Source organism: Aethalodelphis obliquidens, unplaced genomic scaffold (assembly GCF_003676395.1).
Source record: "Aethalodelphis obliquidens isolate GAN/ISIS:26980383/991018 unplaced genomic scaffold, ASM367639v1 scaffold8, whole genome shotgun sequence".
NCBI lineage: Eukaryota > Metazoa > Chordata > Mammalia > Artiodactyla > Delphinidae > Aethalodelphis > Aethalodelphis obliquidens.
Genome location: NW_020837952.1, coordinates 56389634 through 56410742, shown reverse-complemented (window position 1 = coordinate 56410742; position 21109 = coordinate 56389634). Strand labels below are relative to the sequence as shown.

At 39.8% G+C, this 21109-nt stretch overlaps 1 protein-coding gene across 10 annotated transcripts in view; it reads right to left on the bottom strand.

Moving 5' to 3' along the window:
• The window catches only part of TNRC6B (trinucleotide repeat containing adaptor 6B), a 261927-nt gene that overhangs the window by 196826 nt on the left and 43992 nt on the right, over positions 1–21109 (bottom strand). For all 10 annotated transcript variants that reach the window (XM_027107723.1, XM_027107726.1, XM_027107725.1 and 7 more), the window contains exon 2: positions 599–672. The gene's annotated coding sequence lies outside the window, so the exon portion shown is untranslated. The remainder of the gene's footprint in view (positions 1–598; positions 673–21109) is intronic.

Here is a 21109-nt window from a genome sequence, read left to right as displayed (position 1 = left end):
CTCTCCCCTCTTCCAAAATCTAAGCAAAGAGAAGAGCATCCATCAAGGCACAAAGTTGTGAAAAATAACTTCATGTCTGGGGAACAGAACATGGTCTGGTAAGGTTCACAGATAGGGGTTTATTAAAAAAGAAGCCAGAAACGTTGTTTGGGATTAGGTTTTGGAGGGGTTTGTAGGATGACATCTGCATTGACCGGGAGCCACGAGAGCTGTTTAAGCAAAGGTGCGACGTGAGCAAATCTATCGTTAGACGCTGACTCTGGCAGTGCGTGGACTACAGACCGGAGGGGGGAGGGACCGGAGGCAGGGAAGCGAGGCTACCCTCACGTAAAACTGTGAAACTGCTAAACCTAAGAACAAATTCTAGCTTCATAAAAGGATGAGGCACCAAATGTCAGTATCAAACGAAATACAGGTGTTTTTAAAGGGACCTAGTGAAGTGGAAATGCAAAAGGGCTTGTGTGATGGCCACTTTAAATACCCTTCTGTAAGAGCTCTGGAAAGAAGCATTAATGTCAAAACGTACTTTTCTTCTTTTTAAGATGAAGACTCTCATTTCACTGTCAATACACGGTGGAAATAGATTTTTAAAACTTACCTTTGACAGTATCCTGGGGCAACACAAGCCCGTGAAGATGAGTCTAGACTACATTCAGTGCAAAAACCAAAACCCTGAAAAGAGAAGAAAATAACAATGAGCCTCATGCTCACAGCAAGATGCCATGGTACAAATCCAGGCTTCTCCACCTACCAGCTACTGACGCTTAGGCCAGTGGCCTAACAGCTCAAGCCTCAGCTTCCTCATTCAACATTGGGAGCAATAACAGCATCTTCCTCATAGGGTTCTTTGGAAGTTTAAATGAAATATGTGTAAAACACTTAATACAGGGCAGGGCACCAGCCACATGCTCTATAAAGGTGAATGGTTTTTAAGAATGTGAACTGAAATACTTTCTGAAGAAACATGACAACCTATGTTAAACCTTTATTATTTATTTAACTCATTTTTTCTACCAAAAAATACCAAATTGCCTTTTCAACTTCTCCATTTGACATGAGGATGTCTCATAATCACTGTAGATTCAATACATCCCAAACTGCACTCTTCATCCCCTCCGCCCCGTACCACCCCCGGACCCCATTCTCCTGTCTCCACTGTCTCAATCAAGGGTATAACTGGGACTTCCCTGGCAGTCCAGTGGTTAAGACTCCGTGCTTCCACTGCAGGGGGCACGATTTCGATCCCTGGTCAGGGAACTAAGATCTGGCATGCCATGTAGCACCGTCAAAAAAAATAAGGAGGGGGTATCATCCTCCACCCAGGTGCCTGGGTCAGAACCTCAGAGTCATCCTGGATTTCTCACCCCACCCCAGTCCTCTCACAGTCCATCAGCAAGTCCTGTCATTCCTGCTTTCACAATATGTATCTCAGATCCACACATAATTTTTGTTTGTTTGTTTGTTTGTTTGTTTTGCGGTACGCGGGCCTCTCACTGCTGTGGCCTCTCCCATTGCGGACCACAGGCTCCGGACGCGCAGGCTCAGCGGCCATGGTTCACGGGCCCAGCCACTCCGCGGCACATGGGATCTTCCCGGACCGGGGCACGAACCCGTGTCCCCTGCATCAGCAGGCGGACTCTCAACCACTGCGCCACCAGGGAAGCCCCATAACTCTTCATTTTCATTGTTGTCATCATTTCTTACTTGTGGAGGCCTCTTAGCTGGTGTTCCTGGGCCTACTCTTGCTCCGCTCCAATCTGTTTCTAATTAATTGCTGGAATGGCCTCTTCAAAATCAAATCAGATGACAGCAAGTTGCTAATAAGTGCAGTGAAAATGTTATTTCATGATGGAATGTTTCTCTCTTTATATATATGTGAAATATATACTCATATATATACAAATATACATGAAATGACAGCCATTTATTAGACATTGAGAGATCCCAGGCCAGTCCCTTCATTTTATAATGGCAGGAACAAATGCTAGAAGGATATTCTGCTCAACATGCTACACTGTCGTCAGAAGGATGGTCACTATTTGGAAGCTGGCCCCCTAGCTGATTTCAACTGGCCCCCTAGTTGATTTCACAATCAACTTAATGTTTCTGTCCAAGAAAGCACATTCCATTTCCCATGGCTACGGATTATAAATTATAGCTTTAGTCCTACATTTGAGGTAGTGTTTTACTGAATCTCTAAAGCATCTTGCTGCTCTCTTATCTCTCATCATCTCTACCTTAGCTTATTTTTTTAAGTGTTTGAATAAATAAATCTCAGATGGAATGGTGTTGTGATATTAGTGACATTTTAATTATTATCTTTACCCTTCTTTTATACACACTATTATCCCAGCAATCTTCCTTTCTAAAAAGCCAATTTGACCTTTGAGCATACCACTGCCAAAATTCAGTCAATACCTACCTACTACCCTTAGGGTTAAATTCAAGATCTCTCTAGCCCCATCGTCACTTCACATTCTAGTCACATGGACTGCACAGGGTTTCCTCGCTCACTAACGTCTCTGAGGGCCCTGTGCCTAATTCCCTTCTACTCCTCTTTTTTTTTTTTAATAAGGGGTGCTATTTATTTATCTATTTTTGGCCGCATCGGGTCTTAGTTGCGGCATGTGGGATCTTCGTTGAGGTGCGAGGGCTTCTCTCTAGGTGTGGCGCACGGGCTCTCTAGTTGAGGCATGTGAGCTCAGTAGTTGCAGCATGTGGGCTTAGTTGCCCTGTGGCATGTGGGATCTTAGTTCCCCGACCAGGGATCCAACCCACGTCCCCTGCATTGGAAGGTGGATTCTTTACCACTGGACCGCCAGGGAGGTCCCCCTTCTACTCCTCCTTTAAGATCTGCCTCAGGTGTTAGCTCCCGAAAGCTTCCTGTACCCTTCCTGGTTGCACTAAGTGTTCCTCCTCTGAGAAATACCATATAATACTGGTAATATCCATGGGTCTGTTTTCTTCACACAACAGAACTCTCTGACAACAAGGACTATCTATGTCTTACATTAACTTTGAATTTGGTATCAGGTAGGAGTTCAATAAACATAAGCTGAACTGAATCCTGACGTGATTCCAATAACTCAGTATGGACGCTTCCACACTGCACTGGGGAAAGATGAAGAAGCTAGTTGCAACTTCCAAGATGGGCCTGGCCCTCACAGAGGATGTAAACCTTGTGGTTACGTGTGACGCTCAGCACCCCAGAGAAAGACAGGATTCTTAACTTTTTCTCAACTGCAGACTATCAAGATAAGACCGACTAATTTTCAGTTCTCTATTGTGGTTAGTTTCTGCCCCGGCTAAACATTCTTCTCCAGACTTATCAGTAGTCTAAATTCTATACCAACTTCATAAAGTAGCCCATTATTACATATCTTGCTAACAGACAAGCTTAGGACACTGGCCAGCTCTGTCCTTTGCCTGCTTGGCAGTTGGTCCCAGACGCTTGCCGGTGGTCAGTGATGGAAAAGGAGTTAAAACAGAGGAGAGGCAGGCGGGGGGGAACTGGGCAGTTTTCCAAGTACTCTGGAAACCAGTTTTTACAGGACAGCTTCATTACTTTCTCTGCAGGGCTGTAAACCTCTGTATCAGATGCACTCATATTCAAGATAAACAAAATTTTATTCTAAAATCAACATTTAAAATTATCTAGTTGAAGTTATCTACAGCACTAATTTCCTTCTAAGGTATGAGTAATGGCAAATGCCTTCCAAACATCATTTTGAAATGTTCAGAACTACACCGCAATCCTTCCATCTGAGCATGTGTAGCCACGGCAGTAAACTATTTGAACTGCTCCAGTTTTCTCTATTCTCTTGCAGAATAACCAGATTGGCCTTGAAATTCACACAGAGGGGTGGGAAGGTTCAGTGGATCTTGGACTAAATCAATTCCCAGGCCCTGCAAAACTTCACGTAGGCTTCAAGAGCTCCTCCACAGTTAAGTATGGAACTAAACTCACAGATGTAATTAGAACTGAAATCTTTCACATGGTTGAAAGAAATACAAAGTCAATAAACTATATTTACTAATAACACCTCTGATATGATAAAGTTTTAATTTTCAAACTTGGTTGTTTAGCATGATTCTTTTAAATTTAGTTTCAATTCTCATTTCAAAAAAACTCAAGCAATATGAATAAAGCCCTTGACCATGGTCCTCTCTCTCCCTTCCCTGGTCTTCCCAGGACTCACCACTGTTATCTGTTTGATAACCGTCATGATTCTTGAGATGCAGATTATTAAGAATATACCTGTAAACTTTTAAGTGAATCACAAATAACACTGAAAACCCTGACTGTCTACCTTGTTGGCGACTGGCCTAACTTCAAGCAAGATGTCCGGAAGAGATGCCTTAAGTGAGGCAGCAGATGTGAGGGTGGAGCAAAACACCAGCAAAGAAGCCCAGGAAGGTATTCCCAGGAGGCAAGCACAGACCAGGAGATTCTGGGCAGATGGGAGGGTACCACACATCCAGCTCTATAAGCGGGGCACCCAGCCCAAGTGGGCAAAAAGGAACCTATTTAATTAACACCAATGATAAAGTCAAAAGTCTAAGGAGCGCAGGTGGAAGCTGTTCTGCTACAGGTCAATGGGTTTATTTAGCCACCAATACCTGAGGGTTGTTATTGTTCCAAGATCTGGAAATGCTTTCCAGTTTCCGATCACTTCTACTTCAGTTCAACACTTTGGAAATTCTGTAAAAATGTTCAAGTCTGCCCACTCCTAAAAACATCCCCTTTAATCCTAAAATTTCCTCCAGCTTCTGCACCCTCCATCCCCTCTTTCCTCTCTTACTCAAGCTCTTAAAAAAGAAGCTTTTGGGACTTCCCTGGTGGCTCAGTGGTTGAGAATCTGCCTGCCAATGTAGGGGACATGGGTTCGAGCCCTGGTCCGGGAAGATCCCACATGCCGTGGAGCAACAAAGCCCGTGTGCCACAACTACTGAGCCTGTGCTCTAGAGCCCACGAGTCACAACTACTGAAGCCTGTGAGCCACAACTACTGAAGCCCACGTGCCTAGAGCCTGTGTTCCACAACAAGAGAAGCCACTGCAATGAGAAGCCCGTGCACCGCAACAAAGAGTAGGCCCCACTCGCCGCAACTAGAGAAAGCCTGCACGCAGCAACGAAGACCCAACGCAGCCATAAATAAATAAATAAATAAATAAATAAATGTGTGTGTGTGTGTGTGTGTGTGTGTATATATATATATATATATATATAGCAGTATGCGGGCCGCTCACTGCCGTGGCCTCTCCCGTTGTGGAGCACACACTCCGGATGCGCAGGCCCAGCAGCCATGGCTCACGGGCCCAGCCGCTCCGCAGCATGTGGGATCTTCCCAGACCGGGGCACGAACCCGCGTCCCCTGCATCGGCAGGCGGACTCTCAACCACTGAGCCACCAGGGAAGCCCTAATTAATTAATTTTTAAAAAAAGAAGACGTTTTTATTTGTGGTGTCAGTGTCCTTATCTCTCATACACTTGCTAAGCATCAAAATTTGGTTTCTTTCCCTATCACTCTCTGTTGTCAAATACAGTGGATATCATTGAATTGTTTGCTTTAACCTCTCTTTGGCATTTAAAAATTAGAATGACCTGAAACCCTTGTCATTTGGGAGCTCCTTTCCTATCTTGATGTTAAGGATACTGCAGATCCCGTCGCTAGGCCAGGGGCACCTTGCTTTAGTTCCTGGTCCCTTGGCTGTGTCTGGGTCCCTCTGTCTCCCTAGGTTTGCAGCCAGCCCAAGGCCCCTGTCAATACTGTTGATTTTCAGGTTCTCACCATGGGCAGAGTGTTGCTGGGTAAGAAGCTGCTGCTTCTGTACATGGAGGGTTGGAGGACAGGGGTTGTGGTAAAGGAATCCAACTCAATTCCTGTCTTCAAGGATTGAGCCTAGTTCTGATGCTCAAACTGATATGGACCATATTTAGTCCCTTTATCCCACAGAAGAGGCCAAATGCATCAGTTTTGCTATCTTGACTTAGACCATTTCCTTCCAGTCTCTTTTGCTGGACAGTCTTTCTCTACTTGTTCTTTCATTATTGGTATGTTCCTCGGGAATTCATCCTCCCTTTTTCTTTTTATTATAAACCAGGGGTCCCCAACCCCCGGGCCATGGACAGATGCCGGTCCGCGACGTTAGGAACCGGGCCGCACAGCAGGAGGTGAGCGGCAGGCGAGCGAGCGAAGCTTCATCTGCTGCTCCCCGCCGCTCCCCATCGCTCGCATTACCACCTGAACCATCCCCCTACACCAGTCCGTGGAAAAATTGTCTTGCACAAAACCGGTCCCTGGTGCCAAAAAGACTGGAGACCGCTGATATAAACTCATGTCCTTATTCTCTCCCACAGATTTAACTACTAGCTATATCTTGATGACTCCCAAATCTCTCTCTAGGGCTCCTCTTTCTTACAATCTTCAAAGCCATCTATAGAGCTTCCTAATGTCAGTGGACTTCTGTACCCCATGTTCCACAGGTCCCTAAAACGCCACGTAATGACACAAAATAATTCGCCTCTCTACAGAATCCTAGCATCCCACTCAAATAAAAACGCAACGTAATGACACAAAGTAATCTGCCTCTCTACAGAATCCTAGCGTCCCACTCAAATAAAAATCTGGGACCATCAGCAGAATCTTGCTCTCACTAAACTCTGTCAGTTCTAATCCCCAAATATTTCAACAGGTACTTTCTTCCCTATTCCTACTGTCACTGCCTTAGTTCCAGCATAGTTTCTCATCAGATTTATTCCATTTGTTTTTTAATTGATTTTTTTACCCTCGAGACCCACCCCACCCCCACTGCCATTAGAATTACCGTTGTAAAGTGCAAAACCACAGTGCCTTTGCAATGTCTCTCATCCATCTTCAAGATGAAATCTAATTCCCACTGCGTGGTATAAAGCCCAGGATCCATTCTCCTCTCAGCTTCATTTCACAAAACCACATTGCTTTCAATTTCCCTTAAGCACCACATGGCTTTGTGTGCCTGTGACTTTGTACATGCTGTTTCCCCTTGGACTCCTTCCCACTCACAGGGCAAATTTCTTCTCAACCTTCAAGATGCAAGAAAAGGGAAACCTTTCCTATGAAGTTTGTCTTGATTCCTCTCTGGATGGGTCCTTCCTCTGGTCCGTGTATATTTTTCCACTAGGCTTGTTTATGTCGTGTATACTACAAGGTCATAAGCTTCCTGAAGGCAGAAACTGCTAAGTCTTTTTATCACAGTATCACCATCATTTGAAACAGTGCTAGTGCAAAGGATATTCCAATAAGCTCTTATGAAATAAAAACATACATTTTTGGGGAAAAAGAAAATCAACTCAATACAATATTCTTAGTTTACTCAAATAAGGATGCTGCTTATCGCTTGTAACAATATATCCAGGGGGACTTCCCTGGTGGCGCAGTGGATAAGAGTCTGCACTCCCAGTGCAGGGGGGCCAGGTTCGATCCCTGGTCAGGGAACTAGATCCCAAATGCATGCCGCAACTAAGAGTTTGCATGCCACAACTAAGGAGCTGGCGAGCCGCAACTAAGGAGCCCTGGAGCCGCAACTAAGGAGTCCACCTGCCACAACTAAGACCTCACACAACCAAATAAATAAATAAATATTTAAAAGCAAACAAACAACAACAAGAAAACAATACATCCAAGGCCACATTACAGATTCCATCCATTCATTCATTCATTCAGTGAATGAGCCACCTGCCAGTTATCATGCTCTGTTCTAGAAACACCATGGTGAAGTTAGACTAGGCTCTCGGGGCAGTGTGCTACTTGCATGGACCCACAGACTTCCAGGGAGAAGCTGTGAAGAAACTCTGGGACTGAGAGCAGGACCCTGGCATAAAGATGTTAAATTTATTATATCTTGTAAGTCAGGGAGGGTTGCCTAATAAAAAACAAACTCAGTCTGAAGCAGGGATGATGAAAAAGGCACATGCTTCACCTTCAACCACTAATCCAGTTTGGTCAAATGGAACTAATGCCCTCTCACTTAGTCCAGGACAACTTGTCAATTCTTTAACAGAAAGTAAAGCTACCCTCTGAAGACCTACACACACTGCAAGTCACTTGGAGATGGGGGCGGGATGGTAGGGAATAATGACTGCCAGCTACAAGAACAGCAAAGGCAGCTACTGGAACAGCAGATTCAACTCAACCAGCTTTCCTGATGCTTACGAAATGCCCAGCACCATGCTCAGCGTTTTCAGAGCAAGGGCCTCTGGCCAGGTTTTACTGAAAGCATTGGCCACATAAGAATCAAACAGATTAACATGCTCAGCTTCTGTACCCAATTCATTGACGATCTATGATCAAAAAGCCTTTATTCTTTTTCCATATTGTATATTTTATGTAGGTTTTTTAAAAATCAAATAGCTATTTCTATGAAGGTTCTTCATAAAATTTCAAATGCATATTGGTTCTCCATTAAACCAGTAAGTGAAATTTTAATATTGATATTGAAGATAATAATAATATGAATAACCATTAACTATTTATGCTGTGCTCAGCAATACACATCGTGGACATCTCAAAAAACTCTCATTTAAGCTATGCTCCCTGTCCTCAGAGGTCTTAACACTGTTGATAAGTGTTGATAAGAAAACTAGCACTCCAATCAATTCCACAAAAACTAAGCACTAAGCTATGTGGCACAGAAGTTTTGAGGATGCAGAGAAAATGGTGGGCTAGACAATCTGTGCAGCCTTCAGAGAGAAACGAAGTTTCGTGCTGGAATTGACGGGATCTAAAGCAGTGATTCTCAAACCTTTTCGGCTCAGGGTCTCTTTACATTCTTAAAAATTATTAAGGACCCCCAAAAGCTTTTGTTTAGGTGGGTTGTAATTATCAATATTTACCACATTAAAAATTAAAACTATGAAAAATTTAAAATATTTATTCATAAATATTTAAACATACAAATGATTATGTTAACATTTTAAAATTAAAAATCATATTTTAAAGGATACAAAATTTGAGAAAAGTGCCATTTTTTAACATTTTTGCAAGTGACTTTAATATTTTGCAAATATCAGACAACAGCTGTATCCTAACATCTGCTTTTGCATTCAACCTTTTGCAGTACCGCATGCCATGCAGCCTCTGGAAAACTCCACTGTACACTCAGGAATAAGTTTAAAAGGCATATATCATCTTAATGTTATTAAATAATTGTGATTTCATGTACCTCCTGAAAGGGTCTAGATGGGGGGTGAGCAGGGATCCATGGATCACAATTTGGGGGATCATTAATTTTAAAAGAGAAAGAAAATGGTATAAGCAAGGGCTGGGCAGGAAGGAAATGTGTGGCTCGAGAGCCATAACTTCCAAGTAAGCAATGCTTACCCCTAAAATCTTGGCTACAACCAGGCTCACCTCCATCGTGAGCCTCAGAGACAGAAATGGCAGGGCAAGGTGGGGACAAGAAGCCTCCACCTCACTCCATGGTGCGTCTGTGCCTGTGGAAGAGGCTCTGCTGCCCTCGGCAACATTCCCTGGAGGCCACGTCAGGCTTCCCTCTCTGGCGCCTACACTGTGCTCTCCTCCTAGAAGCTGTAAATGGCTCACAAGAAACTGCCTTGCCGGGCCTTCCCAAGGCTGTGTTTACTAACTACTAAATCATCTCCCTGCTACAGTCTCAAATTCTTCAGACATTTCTTGATCTGGCTGTCTTAAAAAGCACATTTAACATCAGCCACGTAGCCAGTTTTTCCTTGCCAATAATCATGGGAGTTTGCTATTCGGTTCCTGTGCATCTTGCGACTGTAAAAACAGTTCCCGGAGCATCATATGTCATGGATCTAGTTGCCATAAACTGAAAACATTTTCTTCATATTTTGTGGCACAAACTAAAAGCATTCTGGATGCGATTTGCATACAGTCCATCTCTGGCCAAAAAAAGAGGTTTAAATATATGGATAGACGGAGAAAGGGGGGTGGTCATTACCATCGTTAAACTGTTTTATCATCAGTGTTCGATAGTGTATAACTATGGTAAAATTCTAAATTAAAAAATAACATTCTAAAATGACCCTGCAATAAGTACAGTTGTTCATTTTATGTAGCAAGCTTTAAGTTGTCTAACAGTTATTTTATAGCTGAGAGAAGCACAGATGAAACAGAACCTTCTTTTTTGGTCTTTTAAATAAAAAATATAAAAAATAAAAACAATCATGAATCTATATAGTTTTCAGTCTTTTTTATTTTATTTTTTTAGTAAACATATTTATTAAGGCCTCTTTGACCAGAAGAGAATGGATCATTTTGAAGTCAAAGTGAAACTAAAACTTTAAAAGAGATTTCTGGTTCTGGGAATGGTAAACTAGGTAATTCAGACGAACCATCCTATCTTGCTAAAAACAGCCCAGAAAATCTGGACAAAATATAAAAAAATATCTTAAAGGCAGAGAAGCACTAATAAGTTAATTAAGAATTACCATACACAAAAATCAATTCCAGTTGAACTATCTACCCCAAAGGGGAAGTTAAATAATAAAGCTTTTAGAAAACAATGTAGGATAAAGTTTCCATTACCTAGGCATAGGGAAGGATCTCTTAAACAGGAAACAAAAAGTATCTATTATCAAAAAACAGACAAATATAATGATACCAAAATTCAGCTTTTGTTCACCAAAAGACATGCTCAGGAAAACAAAAAAGCAGGTCATATAAAACCAATAAAGGGCTCATATTCAAAATAATAAAGAGTTCTAAAATGAAAAAAAAGTCAGATAACAATAGGAAAATGGGCAAGAGGCAAGATGAGGCACATCACCAAATAAACAAACTACATTATCTAAATGGCCAATGAACATATGAAAAGGTGTCTAGCCTCAATAGTAAGAAAAATACAAAAGAAAATCACAATGGAAAATAAAAAAGAAAATCATAATGACATAACATTATATACCAGAATAACTAAAAATTTTAAAGTCTGATAATAACAAGTGTGGCCAAGGATATGGAACAACCCGAACAATCATGTACTACTTGTGTGAATGTAAACTGTTATATCCACTTTGGAATACAGTTTGGCATTATTCTTCTAAAGTTAAAGACAGACATACTCCATGATCCAGCAATTGCACTCCCAGGTATATACCCCAAAGAATTCATGCACATGTGCACCAAAAGATATACAAAAATATTCAGAGCAGCACTATTATAACAGCCCCCAAGTGGGAACAAGCCAAATATTCTCAAGAGTAGAATGGATAAATATATTCTGGCGTATTCATAAAATGGAATACCATACAGAAATGAAGATCAAGAAACAACAGCCATACACAGCAACATGGATGGATCTCACAAACATAATGACCACAAACAAAAGAATATATAGCATGTGACTCTGTCCAAAATCAGCCGCAACTATAATGTTTAGAGGTACATAGGAAGGAAAGAAAGAAATCAGAAGAGTGGTTACCTGTAGGTGGGAGTGGGGGGGGGGGGGATCACTAGAAAAGTCACTAAAAAGAGCTGCTGGGTCCCTCCCTGCAATGTCTTATTCTTTGACCTCAGAGGTGGCTATTTTAAAATAACTAAGTTTTACATTTGTATTTTATGCACTTTCTGGTTGTGTGATATATTTCACAATAAAAAAGAATGAAAGCAAAACAAAAATAAAATTAATACAAAGGAAAAAGTGGTATCTTTGGTATAACTTTAAAAATTAGATGACAGAACCCCAATTCCTTAGCTGGCATCCTGGCCCTTCATTATCCAGCCCTGTCCTTCTAGTCTTATCTCTTACCACCCACCTTTCTTCACAAGTAGTACAAGGAGCCTGCCACACTCGTTCTCAACCCTGTGCTTTCTTTAGCTTTACTCGTGGTATTTCTTTGTCTAGAAAACCATGTAGACAAAACCCAATCATCGTTCTGCAAGGCTAAGTACAAGCTGTCATTCAAGACACAGCCTGGGTGTCACCTCCAGTGAGACACCTTTTCAGGAGACACAGATTCTAGAGCCTCACTGCCTGGTTCAAATTCCAGATTTGCCATTTACTGGGCATGTGACCTTGGTCAAGTTACCAACCTTAGTTTTGTAGCTTCCTCATCTGTAAAAAGGGGTAAAAATACTACCTGCCCTCACCAGGTTCCTGTAATGATTAAATGAGTAAATATATGCAAAGTGTTTGGAACATGCCTGGGAGAGAGTAAATGCTAGATATTAGCTATTATTATTATCTAGCTACTATTACTAGCTATTATTATCAAGTATTATTATTAACTAGGTATTAGCTATTATTATCATCAATACACTCTGATAACCTCCTCCCTATCCCCCAAAGGCCCTCCAGATTAGATACTCTTCCGCTGGGTTCCCATGGCTCAGTATTATAGCTTATTTGCCTTTATACAGCTCTTATGGATAGTTACTTCCTTGAGAGCAGGAACTAAATCTTTCACATCTCAATCCCCAACATTTAGAACAGTGCCTGATATGTAGTAGATGCTCAATGAATATCTATAGAATGAATAAGCTACAAAGACTGCAAACATGTATCTATATCACATATAAGAGTAGTCCTTTTGTGGGGACTTCCCTGACGGTCCAGTGGTTAAGACTCCATGCTTCCAATGCAGGGGGCATGGGTTTGATCCCTGGTTGGGGAACTAAGATCCTGCATGCCATGTGGCCAAAAAAAAAAAAAAAGGAAAAGAGTAGCCCTTTGGTGCTGCCCTATTGCGTGTGTACACTACAAACTGGAAGCATCATCTTGATGATATTTCTACAGCAAATACCTCAGAATATGGATGGAGACTCCCTCTGGCAGCAACAAATGAGAGACAAATAATAATACTCGTCCTATGCATCTGTTGTGAGGCTACTGTGAGGTTCAAATGATAATGACTATGAAAATATTTTTTAAGTGTGAAGCTCTACAATATAAAGTTTTATCACCTTAATAAAACAACAGGATTATTGTTGAATTGCAAGTCTGGAAAGGGATTTAAGGGATAATAAGGAATTAATATAATGTAAAAATGCAACCTGACATGGTCTTAGATAAGATTTTTTATTTTCAGGTTAAAATATTTTGCAATGAAATTTTCTGATTTTCTCATTTGGTTATTAAAGATTTATGTACTGTCAAAACAAACATTTGTGTATATATGAATGTTCACAGCAGCATTATTCATAATAGGCCAAAAAGTGGCAATCACCCAAATGTCCACCAACTGGTGAATGAATAAACAAACTGTGGAACATCCACCCAGTGGAAAACTACTCAGCAATAAAAAGGAACGAACTACTGATACATACTACACAACATGGGTGAACCTCAAAAACATGCTTGGTAAAAGAAGCCACCCATGAAGGCTACATATTTTATGATTCCATTTAAATGAAATGTTCACAAAAGGCAAATCTACAGAGACAAAGTAAATTAGTGGTTGCCTAGGGATGGGAGTTGGAACAAGGATTGACAGCAAATGGGCATAAAGGGTCTCTGCGCTGATGGAAACGTTCTAAAATTGAGTTGTGATGATGACTACACAACTGTGTAAGTTTACTGAAGATGTTTTAATTTCATACTTAAAATGGGTGAATTTATGGTATGTAAATTATACCATAATAAAGTTGTTTTTTAAAATACAAATATTTGGCATTCTTTTACAGCTAGCTATACTTCCCACATCTTCAAAATCTCACCCAGGGACTTCTCTGGTGGTCCAGTGGTTAAGACTCTGTGCTCCCAATGCAGGGGGCCCAGGTTCGATCCCTGGTCAGGGAACTAGATCTCACATGCCGCAACTAAAGCTCTCACGCCGCAACTAAGAAAAGATTCCGCATGCTGCAACTGAAAGACCCCACATGCCGCAACTAAAAATCCCGCATGTGACAACGAAGATCCCAAGTGCCACAACTAAGACCCAGCGCAGCCAAATAAATAAATATTAAAAAATATAAAATAAAATCTCACCCACACATGGGACCAAATAACATAAAATTAACAAGAAAAATCAGCTTTTAAAAATTAAAAAATAAAAATATGTCACATACTAAATATCTTAAAAACCCAAAGCGCCATCTCTACACTTATTTTCCAATCCAGGAGCAACAAATAATGATCTTGATAAACAGGCTTTCACTGTCATTGTTCATTTCATCCCACCTGTACAAACATGCACTCTTGCCTCATTTGCATTTGTAATTGCAAATATAAATATTTGGCACAATGTCTCCCCCTTTTTTATGGCCAAACAGCAAGCATAAGAAAAAGGTAAATACAAGAAAGCATAGTGTATAATGAGATAAAAATAATGATATACATACAATAAACAGGATTTCTAAATAGGGTATAAACTAACCCTTAGAAATCAACAGTCTTTATACAAATGTATTTCAGATTGAATTCTACAAGTCCTAAAATGCTATCCAAATTAGTTTGCCGAACTGGAATTGTTAAATTGGATATTGCTTAAAGTAGGTCACTGGCACGGGCCTGAAAGTATTTGGTAATGCAGAGTTCTACTTGCAAAATCATTTGTCATAATGAGATCTGACTTAGACACAAGAGGAGAAACCACACTGGTTGGGTGTCAACTGTCAGTTGTATTTTATTCAAATAAATCTCATTTTCGATGTATCACACTGCAGATTCTTGAACAGGGAAATAACAAGATGAAAGAAGTGTTTTCGAAAAAAGTAAATCTGGTGGCAATGTTCAGAAAATGCCTCTTTTGCTTCCTGCTCCTTTCTCTCTCACATCGACGCAGTCTCCAAAGGCCATTAATCTTTCTTCTGAAATGTCATTCAGGTTTCTTCCTTTCTTTCTACTTCTACTCTCACTACAATAATCCTAAGTTGTGTCAGGAGTCATTAAAGGACAGGAAAACTGGGAAAAGAAGCCCAAACTAGAGGCCATTAGAATAATCTAGATGGAAAAGAAGAGGACTTGGTCTCGAGCAGTGGTTCTCAAAGTGTGGTCCCCAGACCAGAAGCATCAGCATCACCTGGGAACTGGATAGAAATGTAAATTCTCAGGCTTTACTAAGACCTACTGAATCAGAAACTCTGGGGGCAGGGCCGGCAATCTGTGTTAAGGAGCCCTGCAGATGATTCTGATGTAGGCGTAAGTTTGAGAATTAGTGGTTTGGAAAGAAGCAGAGAAGAAGGAATTGGCCAAGATGAGGAGAGAATTTGGGAACCTGATAAGAATTTCTATCACAATGTCCCTCCAATCTCCAACCCAACCTATCCAAAAAGAACTCTTCTCCAAACCTCTCTCCCAAGAATTATTCATTCCTGATATCACAACCCTCTATGTTGCTTACATTCAATCTCCCTTCCCACTAGCCCTCATCCAACATACTAATCTTGTTGATTCCACAGTTGAAGCTCTAGTCAATCAAGGAGAAAAGAAATGCACCATATAAGGGAAATTATGATAAAAAGGACTCTTTAAATCAGTGAAGAAAAGATGAATTATTCAATAAATGGTTTTGGAATAACCAGCTAGTTATCGTGGGAGTGGAAAGTGGAAAGCTATATTCCTTCCATCAATTCTGAGATGGGTATTTTTTTCTTTATATGTTAACATCTCTGAAATCCAGACAGGTTTTACAATTAATGCCATCTTATATCTTACAGTTAATTGACAGCATTCTTTTTTCTTAGTGGAGCATAAAATAATGGCATGTCTTATAATTGATGGCATCTTAAATTCAATAAAATATGGTAATATAACCCCTAACATTTACTGAATGCATACTATGGGCCAGTCACAACGCTTTAGATTTAATAACTCATTTACTTATTTAAAACACCCCACAAAGTGTATTACTGTCATCCCATTTCACAGAGAAGGAAACTGAAGCAGAGAGCTTAAACAACATAGTCAAGGGCAGTAGAACTCAAGCTGACTCCAGAGCTTAAGCTCTTAACTACTGTGTTATAACTGAAAGCTCAAAAACACTCTTCTATTTCCTCCATTCATCATAAAATGGTCTTTATTTCAAAATAAAGATTTTGTCATCATTTTTGAAAGATAACTATTTTTCTCTCAGCACTTCGACAACAGCATTCTGTCTCATGGCTTCCACTCCAGCTAAGGAGAAGTCAGCTATCAACCTGTAGTCTGAGAACAGTCTGCTTTCTCTCTCTGGCCACTATTACGATCTTATATTTGCCAATGTATTTAGGGGATATTTCTCTGTCTTTATCCTGCTTGAACTTCCTAATTCAGAGGATTCAAGTCTTTCATCAATTTTGGAAAATCTCAGTCATTATCTCCTCAAATACTCCCTCTCTCCCAATTTTTCTATTATCTCCTTCCAGAATTCTGATTAGACGTTACGTTAGACCTCATTCTATCTTTCACATGCCTTAATCTTTCTTTTATATTTTCTCTTTGTCTCTCTGGGTTTTCTGTGGGCAATTTCTTTAGCTCTATCTTCTAGCTCATTAGTTCTCTCTTCATGTGTCTAATCTGCTATTTAACTTGTCGATTAACTGCTAAATTCAATAATCGTGTTCTTCAGTTCTGAAATGGTTCTTTTTAAAACATATCTGGTTATTAATATCTTTTAAAACAGCTAGTCAGATAGCTCTACAACAACGCACAGCAATTGAAAAACCCGGCCACAACGTATGGGACTTTCAACCTAGTTATTTCGGATGGTCTCAGTTACCTAGTTATGCTTTTATTTAATCTCTGTTTTTATTGCTTTAAAGATATCAAATATTTTTACTTTATGTTCAGTTTCCAATCATTACAATATATAGTCTTTTCAAATCAGGTGATTTTATTTCTGCTGACTCACTCATTGCGGCTTGTTTCCTAAGTGCTTTGTGATTTTTCATCGTGGGCTTCTGTTCTGTGGAATTTTATTTGTGGGACTTGTTTGAGTCCTAAGTAGGGTATTTTTTCTCCTGAGAATATTTGTGTTGCTCTGTCAGGTTCCTGGAGGAACTACTAACCCAAGAACAATTTAAAGTAAATTAGCCTGAGTTTCTCATGCTACACAGACAGTATGAATTCAAATCCACATCCACACATGGGCCAGTTCATAGTTATGAATCCTTAGGGGAGATTTCCAAAAAATTTATCATGGAAAAATTTAAGCACAAAAGTAGGCAGAATAATATAATGAACCTTCATGTGCTCATCATCAGCCTAAATAATTGTTAACTCCTGGCCAACACTGTTTCATCTGTATCCAACCCACATCTGTCTCCCTGCCTCTGCATTAGTTTCAAATCAAACCTATTTCATGGATAAACACATCAGTATTCAACCCTAATACATAAAAAAAAAAACCTCTTTAAAAATTCACACTGCCACTATTACACTTAAAAATATTAATAATTCCAATACCAGCAAGTAACCAGTGGCTATTCAAATTTTCAGTTGTCTCATAAATATACAAGGTTTTGTTAGTTTGTTTGCTTTGATGTGTTTTTCCTTTGCAACTTATTTGTGGAAGAAACCAGGCTATTTGTCCTGTAGGGTTTCCTATAGTCTGGATTTTTCTTATTAGACCCCCATGTTGGTATTTAACATGTTGCTCTGTCCTCTGTAATTCTTATAAACTGGTACTCAGATCCAGAAGCCAGATCAATTTGTATAGGAAAAGAAAAATACACGCTTAATGCAGCATTAACAAATGGTAACCAATAAGCTTTTATAAAGTATCATCATGAACTCATAAATGTATCAGTTAATGTTTTTATTGGTATTCAAATTGTCTCATCACTGGCCAAAGGGAGTCTCTTCATGTATGTTCTTGGGCCCTTTTGATATGACCTTGTAGTCTTTGATGACCTCCCTGTAATATGGTGTAACAAGAAATTCTAGGTTTAGCTTTATCTTGTATAATTCCTACTGCAGAACTGGATAAGCTATCCAAGGAATCCTGCTTCTTTTTGTGAGAATTGGTATTTTGAGACTGTAATTTGGGCACTAGGGTTACATACGGCTACTGGGTTGATCATTGCTTCCAGGGCTTTTCAGTGGAATAAGGTAGCAGGTAGTTTTTTTGTTTTGTTTTTTTTTAAGATAAAATATATCAAGAGTTCTTCCAGAAACTTCCAATTCAAAATCAAGTTAATCAAGAGAATGAGAAGACAAGCCACTGAATGTGAAAGACGTATTTGCAAAAGACATATCTGATAAAGGACTGTCACCTACAATATACAAAGAATGCTTAAAACAATAAGAAAATGAACAACCCAATTAAAAAATGGTCAAAAGACCTGAACAAGACACATCACCAAAGAAGACACACAGATGGCAAATAAGCATATGAAAAGACACTCAACATTATATGTCATTAGGAAATCATGAATTAAACAACGAGATACCACTGCACATTGATTAGAATGGCCAAAAATTGAAACAGTGACAACACCAAATGCTGACAAGGATATGGAGCAACAGGAATGCTCACCATGGCTGGTGGGAATGCAGTACATAGTACAGCCACTCTGGATGATGGCTTGGCGGTTTCTTACAAAACTACAGTCTTATGATCCAGCAATCACACTCCTTGATATTTACCCAAAGGAACTGAAAACTTATTTCCACACAAACACCTGCACCCTGATGTTTACAGCAGCTTTATTCATAATTGCCAACACTTGGAAGCAAGTAAGATGTGCCTCAGTAAGTGAATTGATAAATAAACCGAAAATGGATTATTCAGCACTAAAAAGAGATGAGCTATCAAGCCATGAAAAGACATGGAGGAAACTTAAATACATATTACTAAGTGAAAGAAGCCAATCTGAACAGGCTACATACCATATGATTCCAACTACACGACATTCTGGAAAAGGAAAACTATGGAGGTAGAAATAAGATCAGAGGTTGCCAGGGGTTCTTGGTTGGAGGGTGGGAGGAATAGGGGGAGCACAGAGGATTTTTAGAGCAGTGATAACTACTCTGTATGATACTGTAATAGTGGACACATGTCATTAAGCATTTGTTAAAACCCAAAGAATATACAGCACCAAGAATGAACCCTAATGTAAACTCTGTAGATTTTGGGTGACAATGATGTGTCATTGCAGGTTCTTCAATGGTAACAAGTGTACCACTCTGGTGCAGGATGTTGATAGCAGGGGAAACTAGGGGTTGGGTGTGGGGAAGGAGGTATATGGAAACTCTGTACTTTGTGCTCATTTTTACTGTGAACCTAAAACTGCTCTAGAAAAATAAACCTATTTTTTAAAAAACCAAGTTAACATGTTTTTTTGTTTGTTTGTTTGTTTTTGTTTTTGCGGTACGCGGGCCTCTCACTGTTGTGCCCTCTCCCGTTGCGGAGCAACAGGCTCCGGACGCGCAGGCTCAGCGGCCATGGCTCACGGGCCCAGCCGCTCCGCGGCATGTGGGATCTTCCCGGACCGGGGCACGAACCCGTGTCCCCTGCATCGGCAGGCGGACTCTCAACCACTGCGCTACCAGGGAAGCCCTAACGTGGTTTTAATTAACTTCTTTTATTTTATATCTGCATCTCCTTTCACCTATGTTGAGAATCGGAGTCTCAACAACACTGGAAATGATAAAATATCACATAAGTACTCATTTACTTTATCTGACAATACACACACAACAATCTCTGAATGACAATACTGATCATCGCCAATTATATACGGGTACACTTGAAGGGTTTTCTTGTTTTGCTGTTGTTTTTTGCAGTTCTTTTTTTGTCCTTAGGGTATATACCATTAAGGATATAACGTTCAAATTACTAAGTTTTAAATTTTAGGTTCTTTGTTTCTTGTTATTTTCAATTTTCAAGGATTGCTTTTTTAAAGAAAATTAACTTTGCCTTATAATATTTAAGTAACTGCACGGAGTCAAATCTACAAATACACTATACTCAAAGCAGTCTTGCTCCTATCCCCGTCCCCTCTACCTTATTTCCCTTCCTTCCTCTCTAAGGTTTTATGATTTATTCTTCAATTTAAAAAAACATAAAATGCAAATATTAACATCAAAATATGCTAGAAGCCCTCGCATTCAAAGCGAAGGGAGGAACAGAGCACAAAGACCACTGGTTTTGTAGTTAGAAGATATAGTATCCAGTTACTGTTTGTTATACTACTACTTGGTTGTTGTTGTTTTTTTTTTTTAAATATTTATTTATTTATTTGGCTGCCCCGGGTCTTAGTTGTGGCACACAGGACCTTCGTTGCCACATGCGGAATCTTTAGCTGCGGCATGTGAGATCTTTTAGTTGCAGCTTGTGAACTCTTAGTTACAACATGTGGGATCTAGTTCCCTGACCAGGGATCGAACCCAGGCCCCCTGCACTGGAAGTGCAGAGTCTTAGCCACTGGACCACCAGGGAAGTCCTTGTACTACTTGTTAAGTTGACCTTGGGCACTGTCTAATTTTTCAGAGCTTCAGTACCTTTTATATATTATGAGGAAAATAATAAATATCTACCTTATACACTTGCTGTGAGGATCAGATGAGACATGAAAAAATTTTAAAGGTACAATTGTTGGAGGAAAGGTTTCTGAAGATCAGTCCAAAATAATTCTGTTTATAATAAAATCTCTTTCACTCTTAGGTACAAAGTAGGCAGGAATAATTTTTAAACTATTCCCTTATTAAGAAAGGACCCTCGAAAAGATACATGCATTCCAATGTTCATAGCAGCGTTATTTACAAAAGCCAAGACATGGAAGCAACCTAAGTGTCCATCAACAGATGAATGGATAAAGAAGATGTGGTACGTATATACAATGGAATATTACTCAGCCATAAGAAAGAATGAAATAATGCCATTTGCAGCAGCATGGATGGACCTAGAGATTATCATACGTCGTGAAGTCAGACAGAGAAAGACAAATATCATATATCACATGTGGAATCTAAAAAATTATACAAATAAACTTATTTACAAAACAGAAATAGACTCACAGACATAGAAAACAAACTTGTGGTTATTAAAGGGGAAACGGAGGAGGGAGGGATAAATTAGGAGTTTGGGATTAGCAGATACAAACTACTATATATAAAATAAACAATGAGGTCCTACTGTATTACACAGGGACTATATTCAATATCTTAGTATCTTGTAATAAACCATAATGGAAAAGAATCTGAAAGACAATATATGTAGATAGATATTA